This window comes from Apis florea, unplaced genomic scaffold (genome assembly GCF_048593485.1).
Source record: "Apis florea isolate Af1SG1 unplaced genomic scaffold, ASM4859348v1 contig_2350_pilon, whole genome shotgun sequence".
NCBI lineage: Eukaryota > Metazoa > Arthropoda > Insecta > Hymenoptera > Apidae > Apis > Apis florea.
Window position 1 is genome coordinate 8,344,970 of NW_028256565.1, and position 16,449 is coordinate 8,361,418.

Genomic DNA, 16,449 nt, shown 5'->3' on the forward strand with positions numbered 1-16,449 from the left:
ATTATTCTTGAAGATACTATGCACCACAAATTGCGCAAAAATCTTTTATCAAAATTATCTTGAGGTTATTTTTTTTATTATTCGTGACAATATTATTTATCGTTGAAGGATAATAAGGAAATTCATAAAATCGGGAAATATCGTATCCTCCGGATAAGTCGGGGTGTCGGATCTTCTTAAACCCTGGTCGATTGCGCCGAGTTGCAAGTTCTCGAACAGTTCTTCTTCTTGGCTGGTTTTCATATTTTTGAAGGATGCGGCAACTTTTCCCCTCGCAACAGTATTAATCGTTCCATGAATTATTCCCGCGGTTGCGGTGATTCATGCCTCCATCACCTCCCTCATAACCACCTTCCATCCTCGTTCATGCGATAAGAATATTTCACCGCGTTGAACAGTCCCCTCCCGCCTCTGATTAGGATATACTAGTCCGTGCAAGCAAGCCTCCACAGTCTTTTTTCCCCTGGAATTTTAACGCGATGAGATAAATGGCCTTGGGGGTTGACACGTGGCGCCTCGTGATTTAAATCTTTCTCGGAGGAAGAAGCTTTTAACCGATGTAATCGTTATCAGAATTTAATATTTCGACAAGAGAAGATCGTACACTCGCGTACGTTTCAACGTTTACATCGAAACTTTGAATTTTCATCGCGACATTCAGAGAGAATTCCCCGGAATAGAGATGGATTATTGCCTCTCTCGTATACGCGGATCGCGAATCGATTTTCCACGTTTAGACGCCCTTTGACTTCAGATCCGCGCCGGTCAAAGACGGTAAAGCGTAACCACGATCGATGGTATGTCTCTTTGGAGCTCCTGTCAGCAACGTGTCAGCTACGTGTCGAGGGGAGGAGAACAAGGGAAAGAGAGAGAGAGAGAGGGAGGGAGGAGTAACTCTTGTTGCAACGATTACGCACAACGTTGTTCGATCACGGTAATTACGAGAGTTGGCGAAAGAAGAGAATGGTTGCTTGTTCCACGAGGCGTAGGATGATGACGATGATGATGATGATGATGCTTGGAGGGAAAAAGAGCAACGCGCACTGGGATCGCGTACTCTACACGCGGAGAGGTGGTTCGATGAAACGGCGCGATAGGGATGCGACCCTTTATCCTCGTGGTTCCGAGGGGAAAGAATACGTGGCTGCGAAATTGCGGATGGGAAGGAAATGTGCGCTGCGATGATCATCGGCGGAAGAGAGGCTTGCATTTCGTTCGAATGACTTTGGGGGATGAATTTCATCCCGATGGAATGGAATAGTTTGGAAGAAGTTTTTCCTTGTTGGGAAACTCGAGGGAATTCGGTGTGAAATTTATTGAATTTGAAAGGTTAAGAATATAATTTTTTGAAAGTGTAGAAAAATTGAGGAAAAATTCAAATGGAAGAACACGAAGAACGTTGAGTTTTCGCGATTGAATTGTATGGAATTTATTATAAATTGTAATTTCAGAAAGGTGAAAAGAAATTGGACGATAGATAAGCAGAGGATGATATAACGTTATAATCGCGAGAGAATTGTTTTTTTTTTTTTTTCACGATTAAAGAAGATCAAAGAAGGTGAAGAGATGAAGAAGGTATGCGAGGAACGCTGTTAAGGGTGCAGTTTTATTGTTTTGTCGAACGTTTATCGGGAGGGATCACCGATCAGAAAACGAACGGTCGAGTGGGCATGGAGAATCGCTCGCGCTACGTGTTCTACTCGAGGTTGGCAAAAAATCCACGATTCGTTGCTGGCCACCGCGGTGCAGCGAGTTTTACGATCGCTTCTGATGCTCGCCGCCGTTGTTGCATTAAATATGATTCACGTGGCGATGCGCCACGATCCGTGCTGCTGCGCCGGACCCTCTGTCTCTCGGCTCCTCCAGCCATTTGCATTGCTGAAATTCTGATCCCAATCAGGGACTAAATTATTCAAGATATACCGAAAATGGTAAAATGATTCCTTTTTTTCCCCCCCTCTCGAAATAAATTCGATCCGAGAAATGGCAGTTTTTTTTCATTATGTAATTTTCTTAGGAATTGATCGGTATGCGGATATTTTATCGTTAAGATTAGTCGCATTTACAATTACTTCTAATTAGAACGAGCTCGATTCCCTTCTCATTGCTTTCACTTTTGAAAAGTATATAAAAGATAGACTCTTTCGCTCAACTCGATCGAAGATTGATTAAACACCAAAGGATATTATAAAATATTCCGCCTAAAAAATTTTCCAACTAACCGACACTTTTCGCTTCATCATCCTACCCAAATCAATTCCCCATTCTCCCAAATCGTGACGGGCCAAATTCCCTTCAGGATATAAAAGATCCTCGTTCGATTCCAATTGGAGACCAGATTGGAGACCAGAAGAGAAAATCAACGCAAAGATCAAAAATCGAACAACTAACCCCCTTACACGTAAAATATTTCCTTAAAATATATACACTCATCCTACAACTCGAGGCAATTTCGAATCACGCGACAGAATACCATCAACCAGCTCTCCCCCGACCACGTGTACGTAATCGGCGATCACGCGTATCCTCCTCCATCCTCCTCCCCCACCCCGTGCCTCCTCTCCAACGTGTTTGCTAATTTCGTTGGACGCGTCGTGACGCGTTGTATCGCGGCTATCAGCGTGGAATTTCTCCGGGATCGGGGTGGCACAGGCACAAGCACAACCTCACACACACACACCTCCCTTTCCCACACCAGGCTCGGCCAACCTGTTGCTTCTTCCCCTCGGCTCGCTCGCCTCGCGTTCTTCCTCTTTCGAGAATCGACCAGCGCCGCTCGATCCAGGGTCGAGCCGCGCGACCCTCTCCTCCCAACCTTCCTTTCCCTCCCGCCTTCTTTTTCCCGGAACGCCCTTCGTCCGCGCGCGAGGCCACCGCACGAGATCATGCTCGCCTGGTATCGCTGAGGCCTGACGCGTCGCACTCTGTTGCTCCGTTCTGCTCGCCTCGTCCTCGTCGCGCCCACCGCGACGCCTATGCCGCCGCTTCCTTTTCTCCAGCCCCCCTCGACGCTTCGCCTTTCCTCGTCGCGCCTTCCTCCTTCTTCCGCGGCGGCTCTCCTCTCCTTCTCTCGGCCGCCACCGTTGCTGCACAACCACGATGCTCCTGCTGCACGTCGGCTTTCTAGCCGGCTTTCTGCCTCCTCTACCCATTACTGCTTCCTTGATCCAAACTTGCCCGACGTAGAAGAGCGCGGCCGTCCACCGTCCTCTCTTCTTTTCCAACCTCTTCTTCGTGTCGCGCGTCTGGATAAGGCGAGATGGTGTGGTAGGTTTCTTCTTATTCTTCTTGTTATTGTTGCCTCGATGATAATTACGAGAGTGCGGTTTTAAAGGGTTGGTAAATCGTGGATGGTTTATCGTTACCAGAGGAATTTATAATGTTTGGGAGATAAAGTGTGTTGGAATAATTTGGGTAGTGTTTTTGGATTTTAAAGGGTTGGTAAGTTGTGAATTCTTCTTCTTCTTCTTCTTGTTGTAGCTTCGAGGAAAATTACGAGTCGTGGTGCGGTTTGGATTTTAAAGGGTTATGTTTTATTGCTACGAGAAGAGGAGAGTTTATAGCATTCGAGAGATGATAAACGAAGCGTATTGGAATCTTGGGGGAATTTGAAGTGAAAGTCGAAGCAGTCGTGGACTTGAAAGGGTTGATAAATAAAAAGTTGATAAATGTATCGTTGAAGAATGGGTAAATAAATTGTTGGTATATTTAGAACGAGGATTCGGATATACGGATCTCTCCTTATGCACGAAGAGGAAAGAGGCGTTGGACGAAAATTGAACGAGATGGTTACGCGAATCACAGGATTGACCGAGCCTTTTGAAAGTTTCAAGCGAAAGAAAGCGGTAGAATTACGCGCGGAATCCATCGTGGCAGGGAAAAATAGATATCTCGGTTACATTTCTATCAAGTATCACGGGTCACGGATCAGCTCAATTGGCACTGAACGGTGTTAATAATAACGTGGATACAGATGATTTGCACTCGTTCCGTTTTATATAATGAGAGTGAATGTTAAGTGGTATTTCAAAGTTATGAGACACGCGTAAAACGGTTCGTTTTATCCTCGTGGATAGGGGGTGGAGATACGACAATAAAATTCGTCGTAGCACGGGTCAAGATTTAAGAAGTGTCAGCTTATTAGAATTTTTATCGGGCAAGTTAATCGATTCGCATAAATTGTTGGCGAATCGTTACGACACCGCGCAAGGCCAGTTTTCTCGATTGAAATTGCAACACGTGAATTGGATAAAATATTACTCGATTATTCGACCGTTATTTTTTAATTATTCTTTAATTCCATTTGCCCTTAAAAATTGTGTTACAACGTTACGTGTCGAAAATTTACATCGATGAAAAGGAAAAAAAAAATATTTCTAATTTTTCACAAATGGAAAATTTTAAACGTAAACGACGTTTTGTCGTAAATATTCGTCATTTGTCTCCTAAGAATTATTATATAGTGGATGAAGAAAGAAGGAACGAAGGGTTCTTCCCCCTTTCCTCCCCCCCCGTTTTTCTTTCTCCCTTATCACGGGGAAACGAGAGCGGCAGCATGGTGGTTCGAACTAATAACGGCTCGAAACGATTTGCGGCGATTCACCTCTCTCGGTCTGCGGTCTCAAAAAACCGCACAACACCCAAAGTCTGGACGAATCCTCGAGCGGGTCGAGGGATTCGTCCATCCTCGAACAAACTTCGCGTTTATCCGGCTGCCTTCGATAATTACTTGGCAAGCGAAATTCGAAACTTGTAACGATAAAGGTAAAGCGCAGGGAATGTTAAAATTATTCTAAGCCTTATTCGAAGCACGTTTGTGATATAATTCGATTGCGAGAAAGGAATTTAAGTTCGAGAAAAATTTTAAATCTATACAAATTTTCATTAAAATTCTACTTTGAATCGAATGCGAAGAAATTCGAAGCAGGAGCAAAAAGTGTCTGCGACACTCGGTTAAAAATAAATTACAGTTTCGGTGTACCATGATGTATTAATGCTACGCCCCGTTCCCTTAAAGCCAGCGCTCATTACGCGAAACTTCCGGTGCATAGATCGCAATTGCAGCCGCGGCGCAGTCTCTAACGTTGTAAGATGAGAATGCAGCAGACTGGAACTTTCATCCGCGTGCACGCCACGCCAACTTCTCGAGCTTCGAATCAAATTGTTCTCGGTTGACGAGGCTCGGGCAATGTGCCGGACAATAGTTCAATTATCTTTTTTCTTCTTTCTTTTTTTTTTATATACATAGTCTTCGTTTTAATAAAAAACAATTAATTTTCCAACGAATATTTTTTTTCCTTGAATAATTTTTACAACGACGGTGTTTTCTCTATTCTTCTTTATTATTTATTTTATTTTTTTTTAATGAAAATGGAAATGGAAAAAAGTGAGTTGAAAGTTTGTTCGAGAAAATAATCGAAGAAAAAAACACGGTAAACTTGGACGAGGAATAGAATTTCTCTCTCGAAAAGCGTGTAAGCGTTTTTCTAAAATTCGATAAATCTGACACCAGCCCCCGAGAATAGAAGCATTTATTATTCTTTTTCCATCTGGATAAACTCGCACAATGTTAGCGAGCAAACGCCTCCATAACTCATCGTCGATGTCGTTGTATCGTAATTCCGCTTCCAATCGTTTATTCTTGCGACGCTGACGTAACTACCCTTTCATTAGACCTAGCATTCGGAAAATTAATTTCTTAACAAACGATAAATGTAATGATAATTTGAGAGTAATAACGATCGTTGATTCAAAAAACCAACTTTAGGCAAATTTCCTTCGACAATATTATTATCTCTTTAACCGACAATAACATAATTTTCACACCCGCGCCGTTTCCAAATTATTCCAAAAATCTAACGATCTCCTCCTCCTCCTCCTCCTCAGAGAAATGGAAATCAAAATTCCATTTACATTATCCTCTCGCCCACAACGAGAAAGAAATGGAACAATTCCTAAATACATGTTTCGCGCGATTGCCCCGATCCCGAGTTGAATTCCTCGCGTGCCCAGTTATAGATTTCCGATCGCCATCGCCGGAAACACGTAGACCGCTCGTGGCCCGTCTCCTCTCCTCCGAGTGCCGGTGGTCTTTTCGAGGTGTGGCGATCCTCTCGAGAACGCCTCGTGCGCCACCCGTGCGTCTCGATGTAGGACACCGGGGGACCTGTTTGTCGAAAGAATTCTGGATTACCTCCTCCTCTCCCCTCGTTTATTATACAATAATCCCTCACGCGTACATCCCCACCACGTCTTAATGATCTCGTATACCCGAGATTTCTGTATTCCGTTCTTCTAACTGTTTCTTCGAGAAAAAGAAATGGAAGAGAAAAGAAAGATCGGGATGGATTTATTTATTTATTTTTTTTTGGAGGGAGGGGGGGGAAGGAGTATTTGAAGAAGTTTTGAAATTTGAAAGTTGTCGTATAATGTAGATTTAAAGGAGGAAGAAGGATAGATTTACGATTGTATAATTTATGGGTAAGTTGTGTTATTCGTGGTTAACTTTATGGTTAACTTATGTCACCTGTGACGTGAAATTTTTGCGAAATATCCATAAGATTCGAATTATTATCGATCGAGTGTGTTTCTTTTTTTACAAGGTTTAATCAAGATTCGTTGATAAGGGTTGATAATGGTGATCAGGTTCTCGAATCTTATTCAGTGAGCGACGAAATAAATTATATAAAATATCTCGTTATTATTAAATGCAGTTTTACGATTGATTTTGACAAATAATTCGAACGCGTGTTTATTTAGCAGTGGACGTCGATTCACCAATTGATAGTTTCCTCTATCTGGTACATTATCAAGGATTCTGTCGAATAATTTGTTTGTCGAAAGTCCGATTCACGAGAATCGTGTATTTATATTTTTGAACGAGGAGAGAGTGACACGTCGTGGCTTCTAAACTTAGATGTGCAGCCGTATTTATCGGAGACATCGATTTATTAGGATCGTAAATGTCGTAAGATTTTCTTGCCTTGACGAATCAATTCGCGATTCCTACACGGACGATCTATTTCTCCTCACTTTCTAACCTGAAAATTACATAACGATATGAGTACACGGCATATCGTTTGTATAAATATTTAATATTTCTAAAATAATATTGACACGAGGATGTATTGTGTGAAAACGAATCGATATTTCTACTTCTCGCCTTTTTACTTTCTACGCGTAATATTTTTACGTAACGCGGTGGACCAAGTTTCATCTCGATCTCCACAATAAACAAGAAGAGAATCGTCGTATATTCTTCTATGTATATTTCGCGAACCAACGCGAAAAATATTTTACTCTACACTGTTCTACTCTGAACTATTAAATTAATTTATTCCATCTATCCTCTGATAAAAATACGCCCGATCCGTCCTCCCAATCTTTCATCTCAATGGCCGGTCGTTTTCACAACCCGTCCTTGACCATCCTTCCGAGTTCCCATCCGAACGAAACACGAACTGGTAGGTCGTGTAGTATACCGAAGCTGCCATTACAATAATCCCTCACGTGTCCAAGGATAGCGCGTCTTCGTGGCACGAAACCGTTCACCACACGGACGTTTAAACACACGTGCACCGCAACGAGCGGCCATCGGTGTCGTTCGAGCGGCCGAGCAACGACTTCTTTAACAACCGCCACCCCCGCCATAACATCCTCTCGAACAAAGGATCCAACATCCTTTCGACATTCCACGAATAACTCTGCCCTCCTTTCCTTCGAGGGTACGCTCGATACACGACACGAGACGAGCTCGATTTCTTAGCTCGCTAGCACCACGAGATTTATCGGGCGAGGGTTCATTTCGCGAGAGGGATTTCTTCTTTCGTTATAGTTTCAGTTGCCAGAGAAACGGAATTCTGAATGTTGGCGGAGCTTTTACGAGGAGTGAACGTAGGCTGGATCTATTCTTGGACCTATTTTTCCTTCATTATTTCGAGTTTGTCTCCTGCGTTTTCAATTCTTACATCGATTATTCGTTTCCCAAGATTTTTGTTAGAAAAATTTGTAGCTGGATATAAAAAAATATTCGTGAACGATTCGTGAACATTCTCACTTCCAACGACTCGATTATCGACTTTGATCGGGAAAATTAATCACGAATTGACATCCACGCGAAGCCTTCACCGGAATCTCTTAATCCTGAAAAATGGGTTGCCGACAATGGTGGTCGTTCGATGGATCGTTTAAAAAGGGAAGCGAAATCGACGAGTTTAGAAGCGAAACGAGCACCGCCCTCTCGTTTTCGTCATCGTCGTCATCTCGGCTCTCGAAATTGTACAGCATGATGTAGCGCCTCGTATACAGGCAGCGCACAGAATCTGCTCGAGGATTATGGCATTTCCGCGGGAGATCGATACGTTTTCGGAGGGTTGAATCGGTTGGAAATGGAAACGGTGGACAAATGGTGTATATAACCAAGATTCCATCTCGATGAATGCTCGCTTCGAAGTGGTTTTATCGCCACCTCTCATCGACCGACAGCTTTATACATATTTATTTTTTTATTTTTGTTCCATTTTTCCGATCGTCGCGTTAGACTAATGGAAAAGTAATATAATTATTTATGTATGATTATACAATTTTCTACAATAGTTCCTTCATTTTAATTATTTTGGTAGAACGTCTTAGAAGAATTATTTAAAATTCATGAATATATCTTTGTTTTTTGATCATTTGCAATTTCATTTCGTGATTTTCTGCAATAGTTCCTTAATTTTGATTATTTTGATACAGCGTCAGAAGAATTATTTAAAATTCGTGAATATATTTTTGATTATGCAATTTCATTTCGTGATTTTCTATAATAGTTCTTTAATTTTAATTATTTTGTCTTAAAATTATTTGAAATTCGGAAATATATATATATATATTTTTGTTCCATTTCCGATCGTTGCCTTAGACTGATAGAAAAATAATATAATTATTTACGTTTGTATATGATTATACAATTTTCTACAATAGTTTCTTAATTTTAATTATTTTGGTAGAGCGTCTTAGAAGAATTATTTGAAATTTGCAATTTCATTTTGTCATTTTCTACAATAGTTGGAAGAATTGTCTTGATCTTGGAAGAATTGTTTGAAATTCGGAAAGATGAGAAGACGAGAAGGGGATGAAAGAAGGGGTTAAAGTTAGGAGAGAGTACTTCGCTATCGCGCAAGTGATCGAGCTGATCGAGCCACGCGGTCGAGTAGGATCCCAAGTTGGAGTAACGATCCTCGAATCCCGCTGATTGCACCTAGATCTTGCCACCACGATTGCCTCTAATCTTTAATAGAATCTGGCGGGGATTGGCGCGGGAATATCGACAATACTGGACAAGACAAAGATTCGGCACAATTTTCAAAGATTTTCAAGAAGGATCGCTATTTAAAAAGCTGCACTACTTTCTTCGAAATTATTTTTTTCACGCAAGAAAGAGAAGATTAATGTGCGTCCTCGAACAAAGTCCTTGACCCCTTCGAAATTACGAAATCGAAGGGAAGAGGATCGGGCAAGGTGAGGAATGCGGATGAAATCGCGCGGCGTTTATTCGCACACGAATATTACAGCGCTCGCGATTTTCGCTCTGACGTCAATTCCCGAATTTTATGAGATCGTTGACATTCTGGCGTTTATTCGAGTTATCCGGAAATCACGGCCGACTCGTTATTGCCAATCGATTCAATGGCACGTATACGTGCGTGGATCACGTTGAAAAACGTGTCTTTTTTTTTTCTTTTTTTTTTTTTTTTTCAACTGTCGGAACGATCGGAATGTTGTCGGCACGAACGAATAACCACTTGATTGCGTGTTTGAATTATGCTTTTTGTCACGAAGATCGATATCGAGGGGATAGAAATTGGACGTGGAAATTGTTTGGCGAAAAAAAGAAGAAGGGTGGTAAACGAATAAAATTTACACGCGCGCGCGAGAAAGGAAGGAAGAGAAAGGGAGAAAAATGAGAAAATCAAATAACTGGTTATAACTGGGTTTCGCAAACTGGGCGTAGAGTTAGCGTAACTAATAAAATATGTACAGATCGAAAGAGCAATTGTGCCTCGACCTCGCAACGAGGAATATTTTACGTAACCCTCTCTCAGAAATTCGCGATGCACCATGCGGATATTTTAACGATTTGCTTTACAACGCGGTTTCGAGAGCACACCAGGCTCATAATAAAACTGTCACTCTTCGTCGAACGAAGAGTTAAACTTTCGAGAACTCGTTGCAACTTTGCCATTTGGAAATTCCATCGTATCGGTCAAGAAACCCTTCGTGAAACATTCGTTTTCGAATAATCTTCCTTTCGATATCCAAACGCTGTTGCTTGATATTTGCCGTGGATTTTCCACGAGCTTCTCGTTCGAAACCTTTCGTAACGTCTTCGATTCGAATTCTCGTCTGAATTCGATGGATCTCTTTTCCAAACGATTATCACTTCAGAGATCGAAGATATTATCTACCCTGATCGTTTCTCCGTCGAATTTATAAAGATGATTTTGCAACAAATTTAACCGCGGGTGCGGTTATAATATATTTATAAACCGCATGCTAAAATTATAGGCAGAGGCATATGTGTGTTGTATATAAACAACGTGTTAATTTTTGCTAATATCAATGTATCACTAAAATAAAATAGATGCAATAAGAAAAATCTTTTAAAATAGAATATCACTTTGGTAATATAATTTACAATTGGAACGTATATACTTATTTCCGTTGATTATAAAATGCATACTTTGTCGGTCGCCACGCTTTTTTGTCCTGGTACGAGATAAAAGTTTAGTTTCATTTTACTCGAGCCTTCTACTTCTTCCAGTCCCTGAAATGAAAAGAACAAAACGTTGACGAATACAGCGAACGAAGTTTTAATATAAATTTTGATATTTCTCTTACAATAACAACTTGTATACGTTTACCATACTACATTTACATACTTTCTTGCTTTCTACACTTTTTCTAATTTATAAAATAATTAGAATTACATCATCGATTTTAAGTAAAATATTTCCTTTTAAATATTTTTACAGCGATATTTCGGCTGTGCCAAAACTATTACCCCTCCTCCCCTTAAAGTTGAAGCGTTAAATTCGCCTCGACATTTCCGTTCCTTGAATCGGCCGCCCTTCGCGTCACATTTCTTCGACGAGAACGATGTCGATCCCTCGCGAATCCTTCTGTCGTGACATTTGACCAGCTTGTAAAGGCCGCTCGTTACTCTTTCTCTTCCTTTTTTTCTTTCCACCGCGTCGCTACCTGAGCAACGAGTTTCTTGTATGTATGCACGGCGCATTAGCGAGGAAGCGTCGAGGCACACTTCCGCCATAACCCCGTTGTCGACAAAGCGACAGCTTATTTTCCCCTTGCAACACGGTTGCACCTGCACCACGACCGAGAGATCAACAAGATCCCCTCCCTCCCCTTTCTCGAATCGTTAACCGTGATCGTTTGCGTGTCTCGGTTTTCTTCTCTGCCCGTCCGCCCCCCCTCCAAGCTTCGTTTCCTTGAAACGAACGTGGCTTCCGTGTGTCGCGCCACTCTCCCACCGAGTGAAATTTATTCAACAGGGAAAGTTGACTAACGCGGATTAATTTTTAAGCGTTTTGAAACACGCTTAGAAAGTTTCTGGTGGATGCGCGCTTGGATTGAAGTTGTGCATTGGGATATTACACACAATTTCAAATATTTCGAAAACGAGGGAGAGGGGTGCCCGCGTTTTGCTTCTTCGGAGGCGAAGAAAATCGATCGATCGATCTTTGGAATGAGAAGTAAGAGTTGAATATACGTAGGAGAATTTTGTCCTCTTCGAAAGGGAAGTTTTAGCTTCCAATCTAAAGTTTCTTGATTTTGAAAAGGAGCGTTCAAAATTTGTATAAAAGTATCTTGCATTATGAAATAATAAGCTGGAACGAAATTTCAATTCGATTTCGATTTTTTATTCGCGAAACGAGAAAATTCGATCGAATCATCCGACCGACCATTCAAATTAGTTCTCTTTCACGATCCATTCGAGAAAAAAAAAAAAAGGAAGAGAGAAACTGAAAGCAAGATTCTCCCCTCCCCAGTCAAGGGAAAACGGACGACGAAGGCAAAGTACAAATCCAACGGCAAATATTGGCAGAAAAACCAATAATGTCATCGAGGCGGCGGCGACGAATTGCGCCCATTCACCAAGGGGGCCGCCTCTATTGTCTCGACCCGGGGTGCAACGACCCCGCGAGGAGTGCCTTCCGCGTTTACGATACAACGAAGATTTTCATTCACGTGAGGAGGGGAATCGCGAGCGCGCTTTTGTTTGAAGGCCGGATGAAATCTCTCCCGGGGCAAATATTTTCTGCCTGCGTCGAAAAGCTTTCTGCCCGCTTCATTCATGGCCAGCCTCGAGGGCGGACAACGCTGGACAAACTGGAATAGCAAGGATGGATCCACTTTCACCGCCAATAGGGGCGTTCCAGTGTATTTTTAATAATGGTGGCGGATTTAGAAAAGGCTGTTATTCCATTGGTTAATTATTCAAATTTCCAATCTTTTTTATAATTATATCAGGATTGTATTTACATGTAGCGAGTCTATCCAGGGTTAATATTTTTGTATTTTTGTGCACAGCTTTCTGTAAAAGAAGAACATTTTTAAGGGAGCATAGCGCGCAGGTGATATATATATTAACTTTTCTTCTTAGAAATCCGAGTTAAGCGCGAATTTATCGTACGATGAATCTTCGATGGGGGACAAAAGATTCTTCTCCAACTTTCCATCCAACGAATCCATATATATATATATATATTCGAACCAGAGAGAGGATAAAAATTACTGTGGAGTGCTTTTTTCTTAAAATTTCGCGACTATTAAATCGTCTTTAATTAATTCCATCGCGGTCGTTAATTATTCCCCTCAAAGGGGGAGGGGGGGAAAGATTCACGGTGGAAATTTTGTTCGAGGACAATGAATAACCGAGTTTCCTTCCTTCCTTCCTTCCTTCCGAACTTTCTTCGATTCTGTAGCAGGTGCATTCTTTCGAAGTCCATTTACCCTGGACACGTTCCACGATTATTATTTCGGTGTAATCTTACTTCCAATCGAAACCCTTTCCCTCTCGTCGACTAGAAATTGGCGCGACACAAATCTCCACCGGAGACAATTCTCTGGAAACTATTTGCTTCAGAATTAAACTGATTTTTGAGATCGATTAAATCGATCCGCGTGTATAAATATTTTTGATATTTAAGAAACATCTGGGAAATTGTTTAGCAAATGGAATAAAAAGGTTGTGCGCAATTCTAAATAAATATTTGTACGACCAACACGCGGAGAACACGAGGGAAATAAGAAATATTTTAGCACGAGAGTTAAGAGAGTTCTTGGCCTATTTTAATGTTTATTCTGCGAAATAAATTATATTGAATTATTCAATATAAACATTTTCTCCGATATTTTAATCTCAACGAAATGATGTATGATGTATTACCTTGACAATAATTCTAGTTCCATTGAAAAAAGTATGAAACGAAATATTCGGTTCAAGATTGAAACGTGGTTCCAGGAACGATAATCGAATATAGTCCGATAATTATTCGTATTTTCCATCTTCCAGCCGCGGAAAAGATCTCCACCGATGAGTAGTGGGCAAACAAATCTCGCGCTGATGACTATTGATTTAGGATGAACGTCTGTGTATTTAGTGTTTTTGCATTTCGCGACGCGCGCACCTTCCACGTCTCTTTTCTTTGCCCGGACCGACTCGGATGTCGATTAAGACACAATGCATCTCTCCCTACTTTTTTTTTTTACTACGCTTGTTGAAAGCTTTCAACGATTTCAACATTGTAAAGGCGATTGTTACGCTCGTCGATTTTTACACGGTGGAAAAAAAAAAAAAGAAGGTTTTATCCTTCGATTTTATACACGTCAAAGTTGAATTCATTCGTCGAATTTTTACCTTCGGAAAATCGTTCTTCTAAAATAATCTACGCGGAATCTACGTTTATAAAGTGAATCAGATACTTTCGACCAAATGTAGAAATATACGAAGTTTCGCACGAATTTCGTATAGAAGAGTCTATCGAGTTTTACACTTCTGATTTGAAAAGTAAAAGTCGAATTTGAGATTAAAACTAACTTGGAGAAATAACGAGCGAACACCATGATTGTTCCACGATCATTTTCATTCCCCAAGGTATAATTATTTCTATACGAATAAAACTATTGGATTTGTTCCGCTAAATCTTCTATCTATCCTGAAAAATTTATATTCAACCGTAAAAAAAGAGGAGAAACAAAACAAACGTAATAACAAATACAAATATAAAGCTCGTAAACGTGAGAATTGTCTCTGTCAGATCGACACGAATCGCATCGTCGTTTGAAGAAAATACGAGCGTCGCGATGCTAACGGATGATTAATTGGCCGTTTAAGTGCGTGCACGATGGCCTGGACAAACGTCATCCCGCATTTCGGCGGATCCAAATGGCCGTGGCACACGTGATTAATCTAATTGATGTGGCATCTCGTGTGCCCCGTTTACACGCGTGCGCAGCTGCGCTCGACATTCGTGCATGAGTTGTCGCCCCCACTGTCTTCATTAATTAGTGTTTTGCCACGGTCTAATGTGCCGAGGGTGGCTGGGCTCGATGCCGTTTTCCACCTTTCGACGAGGTGTCACGAGCATGGGGGCGGTTGAAAACGTTTCGACAGCTTTTACAACCTGTTCGAACGATACGTATTAACGAGATTTAATATAATTTTAACATGGAAAGTGTGTGTGTGTGTGTGTGACGAGAATTCTTAGTTGTTCGAAACGTAACGAGTTCTTTTTTTTTTTTTTTTTTTTTTTTAATCGTATCGAGTAAGGAAAAGTGTGATTAGTAGCAGTTAATTTGTACGAAGATTGGATTTTTTAAAAAATAAGAAGTATCTTTTTTTTTCGATATATATTTAAATCTTTAATTTTCCTTGTTTTCCTTCGATTCGATCAATTTTCCTTGTTAGGATTACGTATAAGGGAGAACGAGCCTACCTCTTCGAATAATTCATTAACTCGAATTAATATCTTATTCAAAAATTTATCGCGAGAGTCGATAGAATCCACGAAAGAAGAAGAAGAAAATTCCAAATTCTTCGTACGTGCATTCAACGAGGAAATAAAACAACCAATTAAAGGAAACAAACAGGTACATCCGCCACCCAATTCCAGAGAAACTCTAATTAATATCATCTCGGGAAAGTTCTTCAGGGGTGGCCGTGGAGAGTAGCGGGCTTTGCGAGACGGATCTCTCCCCGTCTTAGGATTGGTAATTGACTTATTCTCGACGAAAATTCAGACGGCGTCTGGCAGTCGCTTGATTCCACCTCTTCATTACGAAACCTGTCCCTCTTTCTCGACAGAGAGAGGGAGAGAGATAAGAAGAGTTTCACACGCGGAAAGGGAGATGGAAGAAATGGCGGAGGGTTGGTTGCGGTTCCCGCAAAAATCGCTCGTTAGCGGACCAACTTGAAATTAACCGTCATCTTTTTGTCCTCCACCGCGATCTTTACAGTCAATCTTTTTATGCGTTGAATAATTTCTTTTTCCTTTTTTCTTTTTTCTTTTTTTTTGTCACGTCGCGTGTTTCAACTTTCGTTCCAGAAAAGATTTATTCTCGAGGAAGTTAATTTTGTTTCTCGAGACGAGAGGAAGGCTTTTGTTTCTTGAAACAAAATTTGCAGCGAACAAATCCTTTTAATTATTTTCTATGTCGATATTTATCGATTTGATTGTACGAAAGAATATACCTTTTTTCCACGATTTTATAATAAATATTTCAGCTTTCCAAATCATTCCGCGATATAAGATTTTTACTGCTTAATTCACTTCGAAAATTTCGTTGAACGCGTAACACTTTTTTTCGAAAGAATCGAAAATATCACTTTTTTTTTTTTTTTTTTTGAAGGAAAAAAGTTTTCGAAAGAATTTATATTTTTCAGAGATTGAAACATCAGTTCCCCTCCCCCTCAAACCATGTATCGTCATATTGGAGATATTTGGAGTTGTCAACAATCACGGGATCAAAAAGTTTCCAATGGAGGCTTTCTGCGGTTTTGCGTTCCCCAAAATGGTTCCCGTTTATTCGGATCCGAGAGGCAACGAGACGTTGACCCTCGAGCTCTTTGGTGTCGGGAACAAGCGGAAGTGGCGCGAACCGAGATTCGGTGAATAAGGTGGCCGGCTGATGACTTTTCTTTGTCATAAAGCTCTGTTGCGCCGCGAGAGTGCAACGCAAACGGTGCCTTATGCCTCCGTAGAAAGCGTCGTTTTCATTCAAAAGAAAGGAGAGGAAATATAAAAATGAAATTTAATTAGCAAAACGTGTGTACGCGCGTATCTTTTATTTTAATTTTAATTTCGACACGATGATGGAACGTCGAAATTATCAAACAAAGCGTCACTTGTGTATTTACTTATTTGTAATTATTATAACTAAAATTAC

The 16,449-nt window shown here is 40.9% G+C and overlaps 1 protein-coding gene and 1 long non-coding RNA gene across 6 annotated transcripts in view; one reads left to right on the forward strand and one right to left on the reverse strand.

Moving 5' to 3' along the window:
* Positions 1–16,449, forward strand: part of Ppn (proteoglycan-like sulfated glycoprotein papilin) — a 126,020-nt gene that overhangs the window by 13,192 nt on the left and 96,379 nt on the right. The window lies entirely within an intron of this gene.
* LOC147658184 (uncharacterized) overlaps positions 6,677–16,449 on the reverse strand; it is a 56,122-nt gene continuing 46,349 nt past the window's right edge. Inside the window, exons 2-3 of the long non-coding RNA XR_015291039.1 lie at positions 10,724–10,807; positions 6,677–7,040 (exon numbers count right to left, since the gene is read on the reverse strand). This is a non-coding gene — a long non-coding RNA (uncharacterized LOC147658184). The remainder of the gene's footprint in view (positions 7,041–10,723; positions 10,808–16,449) is intronic.